Consider the following 21,112-nt stretch of genomic DNA (forward strand, 5'->3'; position numbering starts at 1 on the left):
AGAAGTGTCAGGATTTGAACCCAGGCAGGCCTGCTCCATGACTGCATTTCCCTACCCTGTCATAGGCTGGCACGCTGAATGCATCTGGCGTGGTCCTTAGCACATAGTAACTGCAAATGGACCAGCGTTAGTTCCTGTCTCCCTTGGCCTTTGTGGAGATTTTGCAGGGGCCTGAGAGAGGACCAGTTGGATTAGATGACTCTGCACACACCCCCTCCACTGGGTGTCATGATCTCATGTCCCACAAGGCCCTGGATTGGTGCGTTTGGAGGATGGTGCCCAGGAGGAGGGCAGGCCACCCCCTTGGACTTTCTCCTTCTTTGCCTGTCATGGGGTGGCTTCTGTTAATGATTGACAGGGCAAAGGGTGCCCCAGGGCCACCTTGGGATTTGGCCCTGTGCCCTTCTTCCCCCAGGGTCTCCCTCCCTGCACGTAGCCAACCATTTAACACATCTGGCTGGACTGACCTAAACACTACCTGAGTGCAGTGGGCAGGGGCAGGGGCAGGGGCAGGGGAGACCAGCCAGGCTCTGCACCGCCCCCTCGCTGCCCTGCAGATGGCCCTCCTCAGGCCGGCCTCTAGCAGCAAACAGGGATTCAGAGAGTTGGGAAGCAGGGTGAAATCTTGGCTTTTTCTTGAGGTCAGGTCAGCACTGGGGGGGCCCTGTGGTGACCCACCTCTTTGTGGGTAAAGCTTGGCCTACAGAGAAACCTTCTGGCCCAAGGGCTTACGATGCTTTCTGCAGGAGCCCCAAAGGGTTACATCTGACTTACCACTGTGGGAAATTAGTCTCTGCGGAGCTAGGGCAGGGGCTGCCCACATGCTGGGCCAGGTTCCCTCCTCCTGCCCACGAGAGCCAGCTGCTGCTTGGGGGCCAAGGATGCCTCCACCACGCTGAGGCTGTTTGCAGTTGTTTCGACATATTGGCAAAGGCTGGGTCTCAAGGTACAGGGCTGTGAGTGACGACGGTACCTGCGCTATCAGGGGGACAGTGAAAAATAAATATTGGCAATGGCCAAACCTGAGGCAATTTTCTCACAACCAGAAGCCAGTCAGGTAGCTGCCCCTGACTCCCAGTGATGCCTCCGGGAGAAGGAGCTCATGACCACATGGAACAGAGTTCCTTCCTGCCCACCCCAGCACTGCAGGAGGAAGGGAGGCTCTGTTGCCCAGGTAACGAGTTGGTTTTGGAGTCAGGAACCTGGATTCAAGTTCCTGCTCAGAGTCAATTGCACTCCGAGACCTCAGGCTAAAAACTTAGTGAGCAGCTCAGGGCCCCAGTTTTCTCAGTTGCAAAATGGGATTATGATGATGATAATGATGATGATGGTGGTGATGATGAAGGTGAAGACAAACACCTAGTTCAGTGGATAAACAAGCTGTAGCACAGTCACACGATGGAATACTGTGCAGCTGTGTAAAAGGATACATGACATATATACACAACAACATGGGCGAACTGCAAAAACAGAAAGTTGAGTGAAAGAAGCCTGCCACAAAAGAGCACATTTTACATGAGTTCATGTATATGAAGTTCAGAAGCAGGCAAAACTGACCTGTATCGATAGAGACTTGACTAGAAGGTAGAGTATATACACATAAAAAGTTCATTGAGCTGCATGTTGAAGATTTATGCACTTTACCGCATGTAAGCTACACCTCAAGAATAGAAACAGAGCTGCTATGAGTGTTAAAAAATACATATAAGAAGAAAAGATACATATAAGGAAAAAGAAAAGAAATTCAGTACCTGGCCCGTTATAGGTACTTAATACATCGTGGCTGGTTTTTGTATAACAACAACCTGAAGATGGTGGTGCTGATCTCGTTACCTTTTTATAGAAGGAGAGCATTGGCCCAGAGCAGGTGAGTAACTTGCCCAGGTGAAGTGGGACTTGAATCCCAGCAGATCAGTTCTCAAGCCTACACAGCTGCCAATGACCTGACGCTGCCCCTTGGTACACAGGTGTTGCTTCTTTAGAAAAGCTAAATACACAGTAATGCAGACTGGGGCAAGCTGCTAATTACTTCATGTGACCATCCGCGTCAGAAAAGGGTTTCTCTTGGCAGATTCAAAAGAAATCTCTGGGAGCTGGTTGGTGCCTTTCACACTTTGTGCGAGGTTGAGGGAGGCCAAGCTGGGGCCTAGCTGTGCTCTGAGGGGCTGTAGAGAGGAGAGCTTGGCCGGGCAGACCAGCATACTGGGGTCCCGGTCCCGGGAGTCACCCACGTGCCCTGCCTGTCGCAGCCCATCTCTCCCTAAGGCTGGTGGGGACTGTGAGGCCTCCGCGGGCCTGGCCCAGCCTCTCTTCCCAGGCCCTCAGGCTCAAGGGTGCGTGGGAGCCTCACGTGGCCGTTAGGGCACCACCTTCGCCCTCTGTTCCATTCCACTCTTTTGGGAAGTGGTTCCAGCAGCTGGGCTCGGGGAAAATATTCTTGAATTCTGATGGAGGAAGATGCCCTGCTCAGCCAGTAGATGTGGCCACCCCAAGGCTCTGGGGGCGGGTTCTCCCAGGGCTGACCTGCAAGTGCAGCGTGTGGGAGCAGCAGCCTCGTGGTCCGGGAAGGGCCCATGGCTTGGGGTCAGGCAGCAGGGCCGAGGTGAAGGAGATGCTCACTCCCACGGGCCAGCGACTGCCTCTTTACGTTTTACGCCCCAGGCACCTTACTTGCCTCCCTCTCGTTCCAGCCCTATCAGGCAGGAGCCTGCATCTGTGACTCTCTTCAGCCGCTTATCAGCTGTGTGACCTTGGGTAAGTCACTTAACCTCTCTGAGACTCCTTTTCCTCTTAAAAGCAGGGGCACAGGAAGCATACTCACTCTGGCCACCTTCTAGGGTGGTGGTGAGGATCAGATGACATGGAGAGGAAGGAGCTTCAGGAGTGAAAAGACCCTGGACAAAGGTGGTTTTGAGAGTATGGGAGCAGTTTGTAGCCCTCAGGATGACAGAGCCCTTCTGCAGAGATGTTTCAGTGTCGTCACTTGGCGTGTTTTCCTGCCTTGGCCCACCCTCTGGATTTGCTGCCTCAAACTCATGTGTGCTGTGTATGTTGTAGGCAATTCTTTAAAATTTACATTTAAAAAAACCTACACAATTAAGCATTTGTGTAGACTGACCAAGCATGCTAGGCTCTGGGCCCAGCCTCCGTCACACGGTCTCATTTGACAGTACCTGTGAGTAAGTACTATCATTAGACCCATTTCACAGATGCGGAAAGTCAGGTTCAGGGAGAAGTCACCATTCCCAACCACCTATCATACATGACCAAGCTAGGACCCAGGTCTGTGTGACCCCAACACCCAAGCTCTCAGCCCCCATACTCGACTTGGGAGACAGATGTCAGATGGCATTGGGGTCACTCAGCAGGTCTGGGTTCTGATATTTGCTCTCCCCTGGGGACCCACAATTATGGAGGAGAATTTGTTTCCTCCCAGCCCATCCCTCCGTGGGATGTTTCCATCCCATCTGGTCACCCTCTCTGCAGCCCAGGGGGGCGGGGGGATGAGCAGAGGGAAGGCTTGTTTTCTGCCTCTCTTACCAAGGGGGAATCTGAGGTACGATATGGTGACGGCAACTGCGCTGGGCTCGTCCTCCGGTGCAGCAGCTGATTGAAAACCAGGTCCTTGCCTTGGCCGTGCTGCTGCATGGCTAGTGGTGGAGAGAATAATATTGTACCGCTCAGACGGGTGTCATCCTGCCTGATGAGTGATGGGAGACCCTGGGGATGTGGGACCCTCCCCAGGGCTAAGGTGATTACTGTTTAATCAGCTACCAGCCTTCTTGTCTACCTGAAACTGGGGTCTGCTCTGGAAGGCACTGGCTGGCTGCTGGAGTTGGTGTTTCCTTTTTTATTTTTTCTAATTTATTTATTTGTTATTTATTTACTTTTAGCTGCGTTGGATCTTTGTTGCTGCGTGTGGGTTTTCTCTAGTTGTGGCGAGGGGGGGCTACTCTTCATTGCGGTGCGCGGGCTTCTCACTGCGGTGGCTTCTCTTGTTGCGGAGCACGGGCTCTAGGTGCACAGGCTCAGTAGTCGTAGCAAGCGCGCTCAGTAGTCGTGGCTCGCAGGCTCTAGAGCACAGGCTCAGTAGTTGTGGTGCACGGGCTTAGCTGCTCCGTGGCATGTGGGAGCTTCCCGGACCAGGGCTCGAACCCATGTCCCCTGCATTGGCAGGTGGGTTCTTAACCAGTGCAGCACCAGAGAGGTCCTGGTATTTCTTTTTTTGATGCTTCCTTTTCTGAGAGATGCTGCCCGTACTACTGAATTGCACTCCAGCGTTCTCCTTCCACCCAAGAAAGTCATTTATTCCTGCTAATGCCGGGGGTCAGAGGGACAAAAAGACTACGTTCTCAGAGCTCCAGCCAGCAGCAGGTGCCAGCAAGGGCAGAAGAAGGAGGCCCTGCCAATCAGCTCCGCCACTGCTCAACTCCTCCCTTGCTTACCTGAAGTGGGGGGAAGGAGGGCAGGGCCTGGGCGCTTCACTGACTGGCTCAAGACTCAGCCCTCTTTCTTCTCGTGTTACTAACCACTTCACTGCTCGGCTTATAGACATTGCAGCCAGGCAGTGAGTTCCATCAGATATTTGAACTCAGATAGAAGCTGGAATAGGTTTGGCTTCGGTGTGGTCCCTGACCTTGGCTTCTCTTCCCACATTCTGCCTCTTGTGGTTGGCTCTGGATCAGAAGCTGGTCTTCCTGCGCAGTGGAGGACCCCTTCCCCACTCACAACCAAGCGACGCCTGTCCCCGGCCCCTTCAGCGTGCACTCAGATGTCTGGAAGGTCTCTGCGCTGTGGGTCCACGTTAGGGAGCTGGGCTTTCTCTTCTTAAACACGCATGAGAAATCACTGGAGGACTGGAAGTCTGTCCTAACACGCAGGTAAAGCTGGGAGTTATCCGTTCAGCGCAACTGCCCGACCACGCCCAGCTGGTTTTGGGGCTGGAGGAGCTAAGTCCCACCCTGGCCACAACTTGCTGATAGACCTGAGTGGTCATTGCTTATTTCCGGGCTTCCATTTCCTTGTCTATGAAACAAGGGGGTTGGGCCAGATGAGTTCTTAGTTCTATGATTCCACGAATATCTTAGAAAGCAAAACGCGCACAGCCAAATACCCTTTGCCACCTCGAACGATGGGGCAGCAGCGTTTGATGCTGTAAAACCCCAACTAGGGTTCTAGGCGGAAGGGAGTTGGTGTGTCTTGTTGATGATGTTGGGTGACTCACATGGACAGGTCCAGGACTCTAGAAGCTGGCTGTCTGAACCTCCTTTGAAGTGGTGGTTTGAAACCCTTTTATGAACTGGAGGTTGAGAACATGTAAGTCATCTCGTTGGTATGTTGTATTTTCCCAAACACGCCATTTTAAATTAAGACATCGAAGCAACTGTCTTATTTGAGGATTGTGTTTAGCATTTGAACATGCTGTTTAACATCTCTTAGCTGACTCCTTTCTGTGACGTTCATGAGAATGAGTTACTGAAATCTGAAGTCCCAGGGAGGTAGATTTCAGCTCGGTCTAGGAAAGAACTTTTTAACAAGCTGAGCTGGCCTTTGGAGATGCTCAACTTCCTGTTGCTGGTAATGTTCAAACCGAAGCCCTGCCCCTACGCCCCCATCATGGACATTGCAGAGTGATTCCCTGACACCCTGTCCAAAGCCGCCCCCTCCTCCCCACTCTGTCATACCATCCTGGTTGGGTATTTTTAATACTTGACACTTTCTGTAAGTGTCACGTTCATGTATTCTTTTATTTGTCCTCTATCACCCCACTAAACTTGGAGGTAAATCTGGCAAAGCAGCACCTGGACCCTTGTTCACTGTTCTGCCTCCAGTGTTTCATCTCCTGGCATTTAGCAGTCACTCAACAAATACTGAATGGATAAGAGTTTGCTGTTGGTTTAGGCTTTTTCGCTTCCAAGTCTACAAGCCCACTGTTCTATGGGACTAGGCCTTTCTAGAGCCTGGCTGGGGAGGTTCGAAGGAGCCCTGGTGTCCCGGGTTAATGAGAGTGGAGCAAGCACTGGGCATCGGATGAGGGTAGTCTCCCTCACTGGCTGTGGGTCCCTTGGGTGAGTCACCCAACCTTTCTGGGTCTTGGTTGCCTCATCTGTAGAAGGAGAGAGTTGGATTCAGTTATCTTCAAAACTCCTTCTAGCTGGCCTGCCTTGTGATGCAAGTACTTTGTGTTTGCATTCACTCCTCTGTTCTCAGACTGTTTGTTCAACTCTCTTTTATTAGGGGTTCTAGGCCTATTAAAATAGAAAAAAAAATTAAGTAGCCTTGAGAAGGGAAGAGTAAATACAAGGGCAAATGGGTTGTTTTATTCTGCCTAACAAATTAGAGAGACTACAGGGAGACCCCAAAGGGAATGGACTGTTTAATTAAATAATCGCCTGGTTAAATATAAATAGTTCAACCCAGGCATAAATTAACAACTGAGATTCTTTTTCTCATGTACTTTAGCCACCTAACAGTGCACTCAGCCGCAACATACCTAATATTCTGATTTTAAATATACTTTATAAATGGAGATGGTGGAGATGGATTCTTTCTTCTCTCTGGCCTCTCTGGAAGATGGCTAGTAAGCCTGGATGATTCCATTTTACCGGTAAGAAAGTTAACAATAAGCTACTCTGAACGACAACATTAAAACACCCCCTGCTGCAGGATTGCGCTCTATGGCTGGCATGGGCTGACATGGAAGGCATACAGATGGTGAATTGTTTTTTAGATAAATTTAGGACCGGCCCCTATATATTCCTCTTTCTTCATGTACCTGGAAAAGATTTTTTCTGTAGCCTGAAGTATTATCCACATGCCACCCACAATAGCAACAAATTCAGAATTACCTCTGTGATGAAGCAGTCAACGTATAGGTAGGTATTGGGTGCTAATACAGTATAAAGGTGTTATATGGTTCAAAAAGACATAAAATGTGATCCTTGTGCATAAAGTTTACATTTTAGTTGGGGAGATAAGATATAAACTAATGAAACCATCAATTAATGCTATACAGATAGCATTGTATACTGATACAATAAAAGACAAGCTTGAGATAATTAGAGGTCAGTAGCTTGTGAGACCCTGCTGATTGGATAGTACATTTAGTGCCAGTGGGTCAGAGGAGGGAGATTGGCAAGGGCCAGCAACTGTCTGGAGAAAGGCCTGCTCGCACACTGGCTCTGTGGGTACGGGAGGGCCCCTGCTACTGCTCTGAGCCACACGTCTCAAGGAATCGAATGTGAATGGTGCCCACTGAGGCTGGGTAGGGTAGCAGCCCTGCATCGTGAAGCTCAGACCGCAGAGACCTTGAGATGAGCAAAGGATGGGAGGCCTCAGTGTCACCGCCTATGGGTCTGAGTCAGCCCATGGACCCATTAAATGTACTGCACTGTGTACCAGGGGTCCCCAGTCCCTGGGCCGCTGACTGGTACTGGTCCCATGGCCTGTTAGGAACTGGGCCGCACAGCAGGAGGTGAGTGGCGGATGAGCGAGCAAAGCTTCACCTGCCGCTCCCCATCGCCCGCATTACCGCCTGCACCATCCCCCCCCACCCCCGTCCGTGGAAAAATTGTCTTCCACGAAACTGGTCCCTGGTGCCAAAAATGTTGGGGACTGCTGCTCTACAGAACATTTCTAAATATTTTGAGCCAACACTTAAAAAGTGAAGAGATTTAAAAAATAATAATCCAGTTGTCTGGCATCTCTGGAAATATTGGGAGATCTGGCCACGTAAGACTCAAAGTCCCCTTTGGCATCAATTGTGGCATCAGTCACGTGGATCTAAGTAGCACCAGTTTCTTTTTTTTTTTGCGGTACGTGGGCCTCTCACTGTTGGGGCCTCTCCCGTTGTGGAGCACAGGCTCCGGACGCGCAGGCTCAGCGGCCATGGCTCACGGGCCCAGCCACTCTGCGGCATGTGGGATCTTCCCGGACTGCGGCACGAACCCGTGTCCCCTGCATCGGCAGGCGGGCTCTCAACCACTGCGCCACCAGGGAAGCCCCACCAGTTTCTTTTAAGATGAGGCTCATGCTCTCCAGCCTGCCCCAGACTCCACCACTCCCTGTAAGTCCCCAGGACTGCCTGAACCTTTTCCCCCTAATGGTAGAGAAATATTTCTCTGTACTCATATTTCTATCAAGAATAAGAAAAATAAAAGCCCAATAAGGCTTTTTTTCTAAACAAAGGCAATGAGAAGAAGCCTATTCTTCATAGAAGTGAAGAACATGCAAACAAAGGGTGGCTATGTTGAAGGAATTTAGACCACTGGCCTCTCTCATGTAGATTCCTGCTGGGCCCTGTGTTAGTGGAGTTTGTGGGAGTTTGTGGGAAATACGTCAGGTTATTATAACGGAGATGCACTGCCTTAAGAAAACTAGTCCTAATAGCTGAGGTTTATTAAGGGTTCATATATATGTCTACCTTCCCAACAATCCTGTAAGATAGGTACTGCTATTTATCTCTGCCTCACAGAGGAGGAAACAGACACAGAGAGGTTAACCAACATGTCCAAGGTCACACAGCTCCTTGAGGATGGAGACAGGATTTGAATACAAGTCTGCCTGACTCCAGAATCCATTCCCACTTCTGTTTCTTCTGTCCTGTGAAGCTCTAAGACAGATGCCCCTGGCCTGGGGGATAGATATATGTTGTGTGTGTGTGTGTGTGTGTGTGTGTGTGTGTGTGTGTGTGCGCGTGCGTGCGTGCACTTTATCCTAGCACCCACAGCACTACTCGGTGCCTAACAGGCATCTGGTAAGTATCTTTGAATGTATATGCTGTGCAGATGGCCCCTGAGCCCTGGGGTCTGGGGCTGTGTTTACTGAACTTGCTCCTCTGACTACAGTGTCCTGTTGGGGGCTCAGATCTGATCAGAGGAACAGGCGGGGACAGCCTAGCCTGCTCCACACTTTTTTGTTCCAAGTCTGGGTCTCCTCTAAGTCTTTCCTTCTCCACCACCTTCACCCTCCAGACCATGAGATGAGACAGTTGGCATATTTTCTTCACTGGAGAGTGAAGGAAAAAGCTCTAACTGTTGACAAAGCCAGATGGTGGAGGAAGTGGTCCTTCAAGCCACTGAAGCCTTGTGAGGGGCTGTGCTGCAGTGTTTGTGCTCAGGGGCAGCGGGGTGGGGTAGTGGGCAGTGTCTATGCAGCTGACTCCCAGACAGGAGTTGGGCGGTAATAGTGGAACACAGAGCTGAGGGGCCGATGACAGAAGTGTTTCTGTGTGGATGCCCCATCTCAGCGCCAGAGTTGCTTAGAAGCAAACTCTGAGATAAGGATTTGAGTGTAAGTAGTTTATCTGAGAGGTGATCCCAGGAAACACCAAACGGAGAGTTGGAGAAGTGAGTCAGAGAAGGGAAGGCAGCCGATAATGGGTTTGTTACCAAGTTAGTTATCCCCAGGGGTAGGTGGACCTTGATCCTCCTGGGATGATCTGGGAGCCAGTAAACGACACATGCCTCAGACCCAGCATACCCAAGGGGCAAGGGAGCTGGGGTGTTCAAACACCAACCCCTCAGTGATGGGTTGAGGGCCACTTGGCACTCATGACCTGATGTGAGGGTGGGCAGGTGGGCTCTGGTAGCCGAGATAGAGGTGCTGGCAACTGGCATTTGGACAGGCATGCACTGAAATGGTGAGGGTGAGGGGGTGTTGGTGGGGAGCAGTACCAACTGCATCTGCAGCCTCCCTTCTATCCATACAGGCTGAGCATCATGTCTGGAGGCCAGGGTGCTTTGCAGTGGTATTACGCCCGTCCTATATCTGTTAGTTTTTGCTACATAACAGACCTCCCCAAAATTTAGTGGCTTAAAACAGCAACCAGTTTATTTAGCTCTCAAATCAGTGGGTGGGCAACTTGGGTTGGGCTTAACTGGGTAGTGCTGGCCTCAGCTGGGCTCACTTGGCGACCAGCTGGCTGGTCTTAGATGGCCTCGTTGGGACAGCTTATCTGTTCCACGTGGCCTCTCTCCAGCAGGCTAGCTGGGGCTTATTCTCATGGCAGAGAATGAGCCGAGACAGGCAAGTGCTCTGAAGGCCTGGGCTTGGAACTGGTACAACATCACTTCCTCTACAGTCTGTTGGCCAAAGCAAGCCATTAGGCCTGCCCAGATTCAAGGGGTGGGGAAATAGACTCTACTTCTAGGTGGGAAGAGCTGGAAAGTCATACTTAGGAGAATACATACAGGAAGAGGAACATCTGCAGTACTTTTGCAAACAATCTACCACATGGCCCGTGCCTCGAGGCATCTTGTGTTCTGGTAGACAGTGAAAACCAGCGTGTGCCGTGCTCTTTTAGACATAGTAGGAGTCAGAAGCTGTCTGGGTCAAGTGTGGGAACACCTCTGTCCTACAATACCTCCTCTCCATGGATGCTTTCTGTTAAACACTATCCTTTCCTTTGGTCATCTGTAAGAAAGAAGTTGTTTCTGAGGGATAGCACACTGCATCTCTGCTTACCAAGGCAGTCATTCTGCATGGGTCGGAAGAGCAGAAAAGAGCTGAGTGGCTTTGGAGAAAGGAGATGTAGTGTGCATGTACTTTTCTTTTTGGCCAGTGTCTGGACCCTTTGCCCCGTGTTTAGGGAATTCCTTCTTTCCTAGTTCTGATGGGTGGCAGCAGAGCCGGCCACTTTCGAAGGTGAAAAGACCATGTCTTCTCTTTCCTGGCCTCCCTTTGTAGCCAGGATGTGGGTGTACGACCTGGACTTTGCTGATCAGACATGCCTGCCTCTGGACTCAGGATAGGAGCTAGTGACGCGAAGAGGTGGGATCAGTAAACTCTCTCTGGAGGTGGTCTGGATTCCTGGGGCAGTGGTGGCTGTGGAGCTAGAGGCTGAGTCCGGTGTCCAGGGGTCGTGTGCTGTTGGCACAAGCCATGGTGCCCAGTGCCCATGGTGGTGGTGTTCTCGCTAGACAAGTTCTGTGGTGTATTTTGGGGGAATTGCTTCTGGCTGCAGCGTCCCAGACTTGGTTCTCTAGCTCTCCCAGAGATTATGTGAAGTATACAGTATCCTCTTAGTGAATTTCTATCTGGCTTGAATCAGCCAGACTTTATTTCTGCTGCTTGCCGCTAAGAACCCTAACTTGTAAGGTGTGGGTGGAGAGGGAAGCATAAGGAAAGAGGGAAGAGATTGGCCCAAAGAAGACACTGGTTTTACTTCATTATTTTGCCCAATGCTGGCTCCACTGGGAACTGTAAAGAAAACTGGGTAAATGTTTTTGAAAGCATTTGATAGTTTATTCGTTTATTTATTTTTTTAAAATAGAATTTCAGAAGGTAAAGGGTTTACCCCTTTAAGAAGCCGACTGGAGAACCGAGGGATAACTGAGAGAGAGACTGATCAGGAGGCACAGGGATGTTGTGTGCTTCCAGTTTGGAGCCCTGGAGCAGACACCAGCTTCTGGGATGCCCCCGTGGGAGGGGAGAGGGGGCTGTAGAGAGAGACGTGAAGCACAGTCATGGATCCCAGAGTAAAAGGACCAAGGACAAAATTCATTATTTTTCTGTGAAGAGCAACCAGGGTTGGACGGGGATGTGTTGTAACGGTGAAGTTGAGTTAAGGACACATAATTTGTATTTAGTGCTTTACTGTTTTAAAGCCCTGTACTTGCTTAGCTTTATAAGCAAAATGTTTTTTTCCTTAAGATATTTTTATAGAAAAAAACGTAGGTGAGTGAATCACATATGATGTTACTGCTTCCCTTGGTTTAATCACCCATTAAAGAAAGTTTACTTTTGAGCTTAAGGAAATTTAGCAGCATCTTCAAATGTAGGTGGCGTCACCAAGAGGTATTAATTCACCTCTCTGCGTAAAAAGCAGAAGAAATACACATACAGAAAGCTAGCCAAAGAGCTTTGACCCACTCTATAGTATGGCTCTGCCGTTTACCTTGTGTGGAGTGACAGTTCTTGTCAAGACATGAATGGGGGAGCACGTGCCCAGCCATAGGTGTTCCTTGGGCTGCCTGGGGTCACACCTCCACCTTTGGGTTACCCACCTCCCCACCATCACAGCTCATGTTCAAATGCCTCCTGCAGGTCCCTGGCCTTTTCTCCTTCTCCACCCTGCTCTTCCTAAGTGACCCGAGCTGCCCTGTAGAAACCCATTGTTCTCTTACATCACCGTTGGGCTCAGAAGAGAGCAAATCTAGGTATGTTCCCCAAAGTCTGCAGAGCCAGACTGGGCAGGGAGGAGAGAGACCCCAAGGCCAACACGCCTTAAGGGCTAGGAGATCCTCCCAGACTCAGGGGCTACACTTCTATGTGAAGAAGGGCTGGGAGGCTCTGGCCACATCCTTGTTCCCTGGTGGTGTGGTCTTTCTGAAAGGTGCAAACACCAATATTAAGACATCAAGTGTGCAGTGATCATAATGGAAGCCCCTCCTTCCAACCCAGGAAGCAGAAATATTCTTGCAGTATCTCTACATGGGACCAGCTGGATGTGAACGAAGCATGCAGAGCTCAAACATGCTTGGGTTAGGACTGATCTGTGTGAGTGGCCCGCACTGCAGTGCTCACCATGCCTCTTGGAAGCCGAAGGGAATTTCTTCTTGGCTTTTGGTGTCATCGACTGAGGCTCTTCAAATGGTCAACCAGCTCATAGCCGTGTGACCGCTGGTGTAGAAACTCTTCACCTTGAAGGGCTCTCGTTTCGTTGGCTCCTCACTATGGTCCCCATTTTACAGATGGAGAAATTGAGGCTTCTAGAAATCAAATGAATAGCCCAAGGTTATGGAGGTAGTAAGGGATTTATTTTTTTTAAAAGTATTTTTTATTTTTCATGACTATACCACATAAAACTTTGAATTAAAAAATTTTAAAAATAGTTTTTTGAGATATAATTCACATACCATCTAGTTCACCCATTTAGTATGTACAATTCAATGGTTTTTAGTATATTCACAGAGTTGTGCAACCATCACTAGAGGCCATTTTAGAACATTTTCATCATTACCCCCAAAAGAAGTCCCACATCCCTTAGCCATCCACCCTCATTCCCCCACAAACCCTCCCAGCCCTAAGCAATAGCCCATCTACTTGCCACAAAACCAAGTCTTTTCATTCCAAATCCAGTGCTATCAAAATACCTCACTGTTAGTCCAGAATTTGCTCAAATATTGCATTGAAGAGAAGTGATTTAGAGATTTAAGAATTGACTTCCTTCAAAATGTTACACACTTCAGGAATCTTGAAGGCATCAACCCTGTGACGGTTAATTTTATGTGTCAACCGGACTGGGCTAAAGGATGCCCAGATGGCCAGTCAGACATTTTTCTGGGTGTGTCTGTGAGGGTGTTTCCTGTAGACTGAGTAAAGGTCATCCTCACCGGTGCAGGGAGGCATCATCCAAACACTGAGGGCCTGAAAAAAACAAAAAAGTGGCTGGAGGACACATTTGCTCTTTGCTTGAACTGGGATGTCCATCTTCTCCTGTCCTCTGATGTTGGTCCTCCTGGCTCTGAGGCCTTCGGACGCAGGCTGGAATTTACACCATGTGCCCCCCAGTTCTTAGGCTTTTGGACCTGGTCTTGGACTGGGATTGACACCGTCAGCCCCTGCGGTTCTCAGGCCTTCAGGTTTGGACTGGAACTACACCTCCAGCTTTCCTGGGCCTCATGCTTGCAGATGGCAGATGGTGGGACTTCTCAGCCTCCGTAATCACCTGAGCCAACCCCTCACCGCAAATCTCTTTCTACGTCTCTCTTCCTCTATATGGCCTACTGGTCCTGTTTCTCTAATCCACCCCCCAGTACCCCTTCCCTATCCCTCAACCAGAGACATCTCACTGCCTTCAGCCCGCACAGCTCTCTCCTTCTCCGGACAGAACACAGCCAGCGTCTGAGCAGCGTCCTCCACCCCCATCACCCCCAGGAGTGGTTGGAGCACAGTGGGGCGTCAGGGAGCTTGGGAAACCACAGGTCAGCAGGCCCATCTCCCCCGGGTGTCAATTTTACTGGAAAAGATTTTGGGGGAGAAAAATAAGACATATATTCACCTACTATGTAGTAGAAAGTTCATTTGAGGACTAGTGTTTTTATCTTTCAAATTAATGCAAAGAAATTCTTGCTTTCAGTGGCTGTTTCCAGAGACAGCCCTGGGTCTCCTAGAGATGGCCCAGTATCCTCAGGCTGTGAAGATTATTGTGGAAATTTAACCCCCATTATCTGAAAGGCTCATGGGGTATCTACCATATGCCTTAGGACAGTGTACCGTGCTGTCGTTTTCCTCACAAACAACATATTGTTAGGTAACTTTTCCGGTCTGTAAGTCTTATTTACCCTGATGGGTTACACCCTCCTGGAAGCTCTCGTGGTAATAACAGCAACTGCCTACTGCGTGCCAGGAATAGGGCTGGGACTAGGGTGAGGCAAGTGAGGCATTTAGCATACAAAATTTAAGGCACGCCCCACTGCTGACCCTGCACTAGCGCAACCCTGGGCAGGGAGCGCCCTGTTGAATTGTGTGCCGCAGGCTCTCATCACAGTTGCATTTTGCCCTACCCTGGATCTGCCCTGGTTAGATTCTTTCCACGCATTTTCTCACGCGACCTTCGTGACAGCCTCATTTTACAGATGGGGAAAGTCTGAAGCACACGGCGGTTAAGAGACTTGCCCAAAGCCCCACAGATGGTTCCAGCCCACCGATGGTTGACATTGACCTTATCTCCTTCAGTTTTACAAGAGCCCTGAGAAGTAATCGGTCATTGTAGCGTATTGGTTCATGAGAGCTGATTGCTAAGTTTCCAGGTATTTTGAGAGTCAGTTGTTAAACACAGCCATTATTAAATGGTAAATTATACAAACTTATAGTTAATTAAATACATTATATTAAGAGTGAATATAATAAATACCCCACCTCGTCACTCCCTAATTCTGATTCTACAGGATTGGGATGGCTCCTGGCTTTGTCACTCACCAGCTGTGTCACTTCGCTCTTCGGTGAGAGCTACAATGGAGGGCTGACGCTTGTGAAGGGTAGAGGATTTGGAACCAGGGCCTCTTGATTCAAGTCCCGGTTTCACTCTTATTGTCTATGTCAATTTTCCCATCTGTAAATTAGGAGCAACTACTATCGGTGTCAGCTTTCTCACTGGCAAATTGGGAGCAATTTACAGATGAGAACACTGACACGGAGGGTCGTGTCTGTTTATCTCTCACATGCTTTTGAACGTTTGCTGAATACTCGCTATGTGCCAAGCATTGTTCTAAGCTCCTTGCTTATATTTTTGTATTAATGTTCCAATAACCCAATGAGATAAGTATCGTTCTCCCATTTTCAGATGGGGAAATAGCCTCAGCACAATTGAATACCTTTCTCAAGGTCACACAGCTGGTTGGTGGCCATGCCAGGAGTCCATCTCAGACGGTCTCTCGTACCTAGAGGATGCTTAATAACTGTTCATTGATCTGAAGAGACAAGGGGCAGAATCCAGACCCTGCACTCAAACCCGCCCATACTCCCTGTCCAAAGGTAAGGCAGAGAGAGCTGCTGCTTTGGAGCGAAAACCCCTTCTCTGCAGGGTGGGAAGAGGCCCTCTCCTCCCTGTGCCAGCCGGAAGCCACCTCTTCCGGGCATTCTCCAGGGCGGATACATTATAGGAAACAGCCATGAGGCCACGAGGAATAAAAACACCCGCTTCCCGTGCTCCCAGCATGGTGATGGAAACCTCCAGGTTTGAGCTCCGAGACTTCTCCCTGGGTCCCAGGAGAAGCAGCCTTCCTACTAGGGTGATGCAGCCTCTGTATCCCACAGGCCTGGAAGGGTTTGACAAGAGAGGCTCTTGCTTTGAGGCTTGAGGTGGCTGCGGGCCTGCAAGAGAGCAGGCTTTGGGCACCAGGCGAGCCTGGGTTTGAATCTTACCTCTGCCTCTTATAAGTTGGATGTCCCCAGTTAAGTTCTCTGAGCCTCAGTTTTTCCATCTGTAAAATGGGAGAATACCCACCTTATGGACTCTTATGGAATTGCAGTTTAAATATCAAAGAGAATGTGTATGAAGCATATGAGACAGCAGTGGAAGAAGGAATGGAATAAAAGTTAAGTGAATGAGTGCCAATAACAGATGTGTGCCAGGCACTGTGCTGGGCAAGGAGGATTCCAACAGGGGTGGATAAGGGTCCTATTTCCAGGACTCGGTGCAGAAACAGAGAAATGAACCAAGAGAGAAGGTGACGGAGGACGTGTGCTGTGGTAGCTGTGTGGGGAAATAGCAGGAAATGTGGGACGGGTCCTAACTTTCCCTGCACAGGCACTTGTTGAACAAGTAACTGCTGAGCCCTACTATGTGCCTGTGGGTATTATGGGAGATGCAGCTATGCATACGGTCCAGAAACAACACAGTCCCTCTCAGAAACAAGACTAATAGGCAGGAAAAGGTAAATGACAATACAAGCAATAAAAGTCTTAGAGACCAAGGTACAAGAAACCATAGAGTGAGGAACGTGGCCCTTGTCCACTTGAGAGGAACAGATGGCAGTGAGGACCCCTTGTTCAGACTTGCAGGTGGGAGGCTTCTGGGAAGGCCTGAGTTCTTCAACTCCACCAGGTGGAGGATGGAGGAGGGGCCTGGGTTAAGTTTGCCTTCTGCTGCCATAAAGATGCTCCGTGTGCCCCAGCTGTTTCCCTGGTCCCCGCTGCAGCCGGGCTGAGTCTCTGCCTCCACTGCTTGGGCCCAGAGCTGCAGCACCACCGGAACTGTCTTGGTGGGACCACGAAGCCAACCTGGGTCTCCCCATTCATGCCCTCCTGGCCTGCTGGGAATATGTAGGGCAGGGAGTATAGGAGCTCAGGGAACAAAGCAGGCACTTAAATCCTTTGCTGGGTAGGAGGTCTGGACAGGAGTTGGTCCTTTGTCACTTAACTATCCCATTCTCCACGGGCTCCTCTTATGTCTCCTTCTCAGGTGAGTCAGGTTGAACTCTCTGGTTGAGGAAACAGTTTCAGGAAGAGTTTGGAGGTAGTGTGAGGCTGGCAGATCAGAAAATGAGGTCCCCCCAAACTCCCCAGTCCTGGCCCCATAAGTTCCCAGCAGGAGGGGCCTTTTTGCTTTCTTAGAGATGTGGAGTGCCTTTCTGCGGCTACCCTCCCCTTCCCTTTGTGTGAAGTGAGTTTCTCCTACAGCATGCTGTCTGCTGTGACAGTGCTGGTGTTTGGGGACACAGTATCTTGGGAGGTGTGCCCTTATGTTCTACCAAGAGGCACCTTTTCTCCCCACCCAGTAACAATGAACCCATAATAAGCAATAAAAAAGACAGCATGATGATATTCCACTCAACGATTTTCTATGTCCTCATGACATTAAAAAGGGACCTGTTTTTAAAATTAGAGGGTATAGGAAGAGCAGATGAAATGCCAAGTCCACTGCACAGTGTGGGGTGAGATGGTGTCCGGCACCTGCCCCCGGCCCGGCCACGTTCACACCTGTGTCTCCCGCAGCATCATTTCGTGGCCCTGCGGAGCCTGTCCTCATACGGGGGTGTGTTTCTCTACATGCATTTTCATGTTACAGATCACATTACTCTCAGAGAAGGTGACTCTTTTTGGAAGAAGCGAGCTGAACTCCGCCTGCTCCTATGTGGGGGATGGGAAGGTGGGAAGTGGAGACCGGTGATTACAAGTGTGAGCTCTGAAGTCGGAAAGCCTGGGATTCAATCCTGACTTTGCCCCCTTGCTCCTTGCACACCTTTGGGGAAGGCACTTGACCTCTTTGAGTCTCAATATCCTCATCTGTGAAATGTGGATAATAACAGTGCATGACCTCATGGAGGGGTTACGTGGATTACGCGTGATCACGTGGTAAAGAGGGGAACCCAGAGCAGGAATTCGTTTGGGGGCTTCTGGGCCACTTACTGCTGTGTTACTCTGGGAAAATCACCAGACCTCCTGAGTTTTGCTCACGTCTGTGGTAGGGGTTACTCGCCCAACCCATTTTAAAGAGTTGCTGTGAGTTGGGGACTGGTCAGTGGGATCTCAGGTCAGTGGGATCTCAGCACAATGAAGAGCCCATGATACGTGCTTAATAAACGTTGGCCGTTATGGTGGCCATGGTGGACTCTTGTGAGGGGGATTGGGAAGGAAGAGGAAAGCCACAACAGAGCGCTCATTTCACAGCCTCGTCAGTTTGGAAGCATAAACTCCCCGGCTCTGAGACTGTGGAGCCAGGTCCTCTCCCGACCTGGCCACACCTTCCTTCCTAACCAGCCTCACTACCCGGGAACACCTGGGAATCTCTTGTCTCCCACAGATCCCAAATGCCTCCCACCCCCTTGTTGGAATGGTGGTTAATTAAGTGTCTGTCAGTCTTGGAATGGTGGTTAATTAAGTGTCTGTCAATCATGGAAACCAGATACCGGATGACTGGTAAGGGCTGCTCGCTCAGTCATCTTCCTCAAGGCCCATCTGGGCTGGTTTTCTCTGCTCTCAGCTATATCCGAGCTCCTGTACTGCCCATCTTCTCGTCCACTGAGGTGCTCTCACTGAGGCTGGTGACCAGCTGTTCTCTATCTCCTGGGGACAAGCAGGAAACTTCAGCTGTAGTGGACAGCCACGTCTGAGAGAGGCCAAAGGGAAAACAGCCTACCAGATTGCTGGGCTGCAGTGAAACCTCCAGCCCCGGAGGTCTTCCACAACCAGGATAGAGTTTCATCTCTCTAGAATGTGTTAGGGCAGCAAGGTCTACCCTGTCCTCCCCGCCCAGATGAAATCCGTCTTCCATGAAGGATGGGCCCCACTTCTGAGCTCCATAGAACTCTAGAGAACTCCATGAGCTACACAGAACATAGGGTACTACTCATGGCCTTGACTGTCTTGAATGAATATCTGTCTCTAGGTACGTGTTTATTTCTTTAACAGCTCCCTCGAAGGTGAGGTCCATGTCCCATTGATATCCACACATCACTTACCACAGTGCTGCATGCTTACGAAGTATCTACTGAGAGCTTATAGTACGTAGGCGGCTGCTGCTAACAGGAGAGCAGAGCTTCGGAGGATGGGTCACAGGACTGGTAGGCTTTAATGGCTTAGTTTCGGGTGCTGCCTAAGAAAGGTGGGCTCCACAGTAGGGGCAAGGCAATGGGGCTCCGAGCTGGAACAGCCAGAGTATGTAGTAGCCTGGGGAGAAAGGGCTGGGGTGCAAAGAAGAGGCATTGGGACAAGGAAGACAATCAACTTCGAGCTTCGTTGAGAACCATCCCTGGAATCCCCTACATGGTCCTTCTCTTTGTGTCAATGTGGGGTTCAGACCAGGTAGGCCTCTGCTGACCTCCAGCTGGATGGGATGGGGTACAGGGGAAGCATGAATGAGATGTGGCTTCAGGAGAGATGGGGACGCGGGTGGGTGGAACCAAAACAATGAGCCCCCTGGCCAGAAGGGGCATGGGGAGACAAGGCACTCAAAATGCCACGGACCACAGGGCTTCCTGCGAGCCTGGGGATGTGACCAGGCTCTCTGTCCTTAAGTAGAAATTGAGCCCTGAGCTTGACAGAACCTGGGCTGACCTCATGGGGCAAAAGAGAGAATAAATAACAACAACAACCACCATGGCAATACTTTACATTTGCATGTTGTTTCATAGTGTACAAAGGGCTTTCATATCTATTAGCTCATGAACTGGGAGAGGAATTCAGTTGCCTCCACCCCATGTACTCCCAGAAGGGCCTTAACCCTGATCCTCCCATCCCTCTCCTCCCTGTTTCTGGGACCGAGAACTTGTACAGGATGTGCTGCCTCGCGCAGTTTTGTGCAGGGTGAGAGGAGGGGATATGGCTCTGGAAGGGTGCTCCTCCTAGCAACCCCTCCTCCTCTCCCTTAATCCTGCTCTCCTCTCCTCCCCAGGCACATGTCCCCACACCTGGCTTACCTGGGCTCGCCTCTTCCTGTGTCTTCCAGAAGAGAGGAGCTTTAGGCTAGGAGGGGGACCAGAGCTCCTGGTACCTTGTTGACATCAACAAGGTAACCCCTGTCTATTTCCTCACCTGTCTCACCTACTGGGTCTTCCCATGGCTCTCCATCTTGTTCTGCCAATAGCTCTGCAGGTCCATCAGCCATGTGAGGCAAAGGTCAATACTGTCTGCCACACTGACTCAGGTCTCAGCCTCCTTCCTGCCAAATGGCCCAGGTGGCAACCCCAATCCTGGCCTGGGTAAATGTGCCAATATTTCTCCATAAGCACACCAATCTTTCCAACTTGAGGAGTCTAGTTTCAGAAACTCCAGCCAACACCTGCAGGCTGCCCCAGACTGGCCAGGGAAGTAACAGAGTCAGAAGAAGGTGTGTAGGATCCCAGAAGACAAATGTTTTCGACAAGGAAACTGGGACATGCACTAAAGAACAAGAACGGTTGGCCACGGAGGAAAATGGCTTCTCATGTAGAGATGGGTCAGAGTGGGCCAACATGAAACACTCTCAACTTAGAGGATAGGATAAGGAAAAGTTGGTGGGGCACAGATGAGCAGATAATACACAAATGAATTTGATGTGTATCACTTTGAACTGAAAAGACAGACACATGAGGATGTGGATATACATATATATTTTGTATGTATATTATATTGAAGTACAGTTGACTTATAATGTTGTGTTGACTTATGCTGTACAGCAAAGTGATTTAGTTATACATATATATTCTTTTTCATATTCTTTTCCTTTATGGTTTATCCAGGATATTGAATATAGTTCCCTGTGCTATATAGGAGGACCTTGTTGTTTATTTATTTTATATATAGTAGCTGTATCTGCTAACCCCAAACTCCTAATTTATCCCTTCCCCACTGCCTTTTCCTTTGGGTAACCATAAGTTTGTTTTCTATGTCTGTGAGGCTGTTTCTGTTTTGTAAATAAGTTCATTTGTATCATTTTTTAGATTCCACGTGTAAGTGATTTCATATGATATTTGTCTTTCTCTGTCTGACTTCACTTAGTATGGTAATCTCTAGGTCCATCCATATTGCTGCAAATGGCATTACTTCATTTTTTTTTTTTATGGCTGAGTAATATTACACTGTACATATGTACCACATCTTCTTTATCCATTCCTCTGTCGGACATGGATGTATTTTATACCAGTGGACTCCCCTAGAATCTTCAGGCTAGGATCTGTAAGTGTGAGTA

The 21,112-nt window shown here is 49.6% G+C and overlaps 1 long non-coding RNA gene across 1 annotated transcript in view; it reads left to right on the forward strand.

Annotated features, from left to right (window-relative positions):
- Positions 1-2,133: 2,133 nt before the first annotated feature.
- Positions 2,134-21,112, forward strand: part of LOC137225354 (uncharacterized) — a 63,464-nt gene continuing 44,485 nt past the window's right edge. Inside the window, exons 1-2 of the long non-coding RNA XR_010943815.1 lie at positions 2,134-2,333; positions 2,691-2,754. This is a non-coding gene — a long non-coding RNA (uncharacterized lncRNA). The remainder of the gene's footprint in view (positions 2,334-2,690; positions 2,755-21,112) is intronic.

Source organism: Pseudorca crassidens, chromosome 1, assembly GCF_039906515.1.
Source record: "Pseudorca crassidens isolate mPseCra1 chromosome 1, mPseCra1.hap1, whole genome shotgun sequence".
Classification (NCBI taxonomy): domain Eukaryota; kingdom Metazoa; phylum Chordata; class Mammalia; order Artiodactyla; family Delphinidae; genus Pseudorca; species Pseudorca crassidens.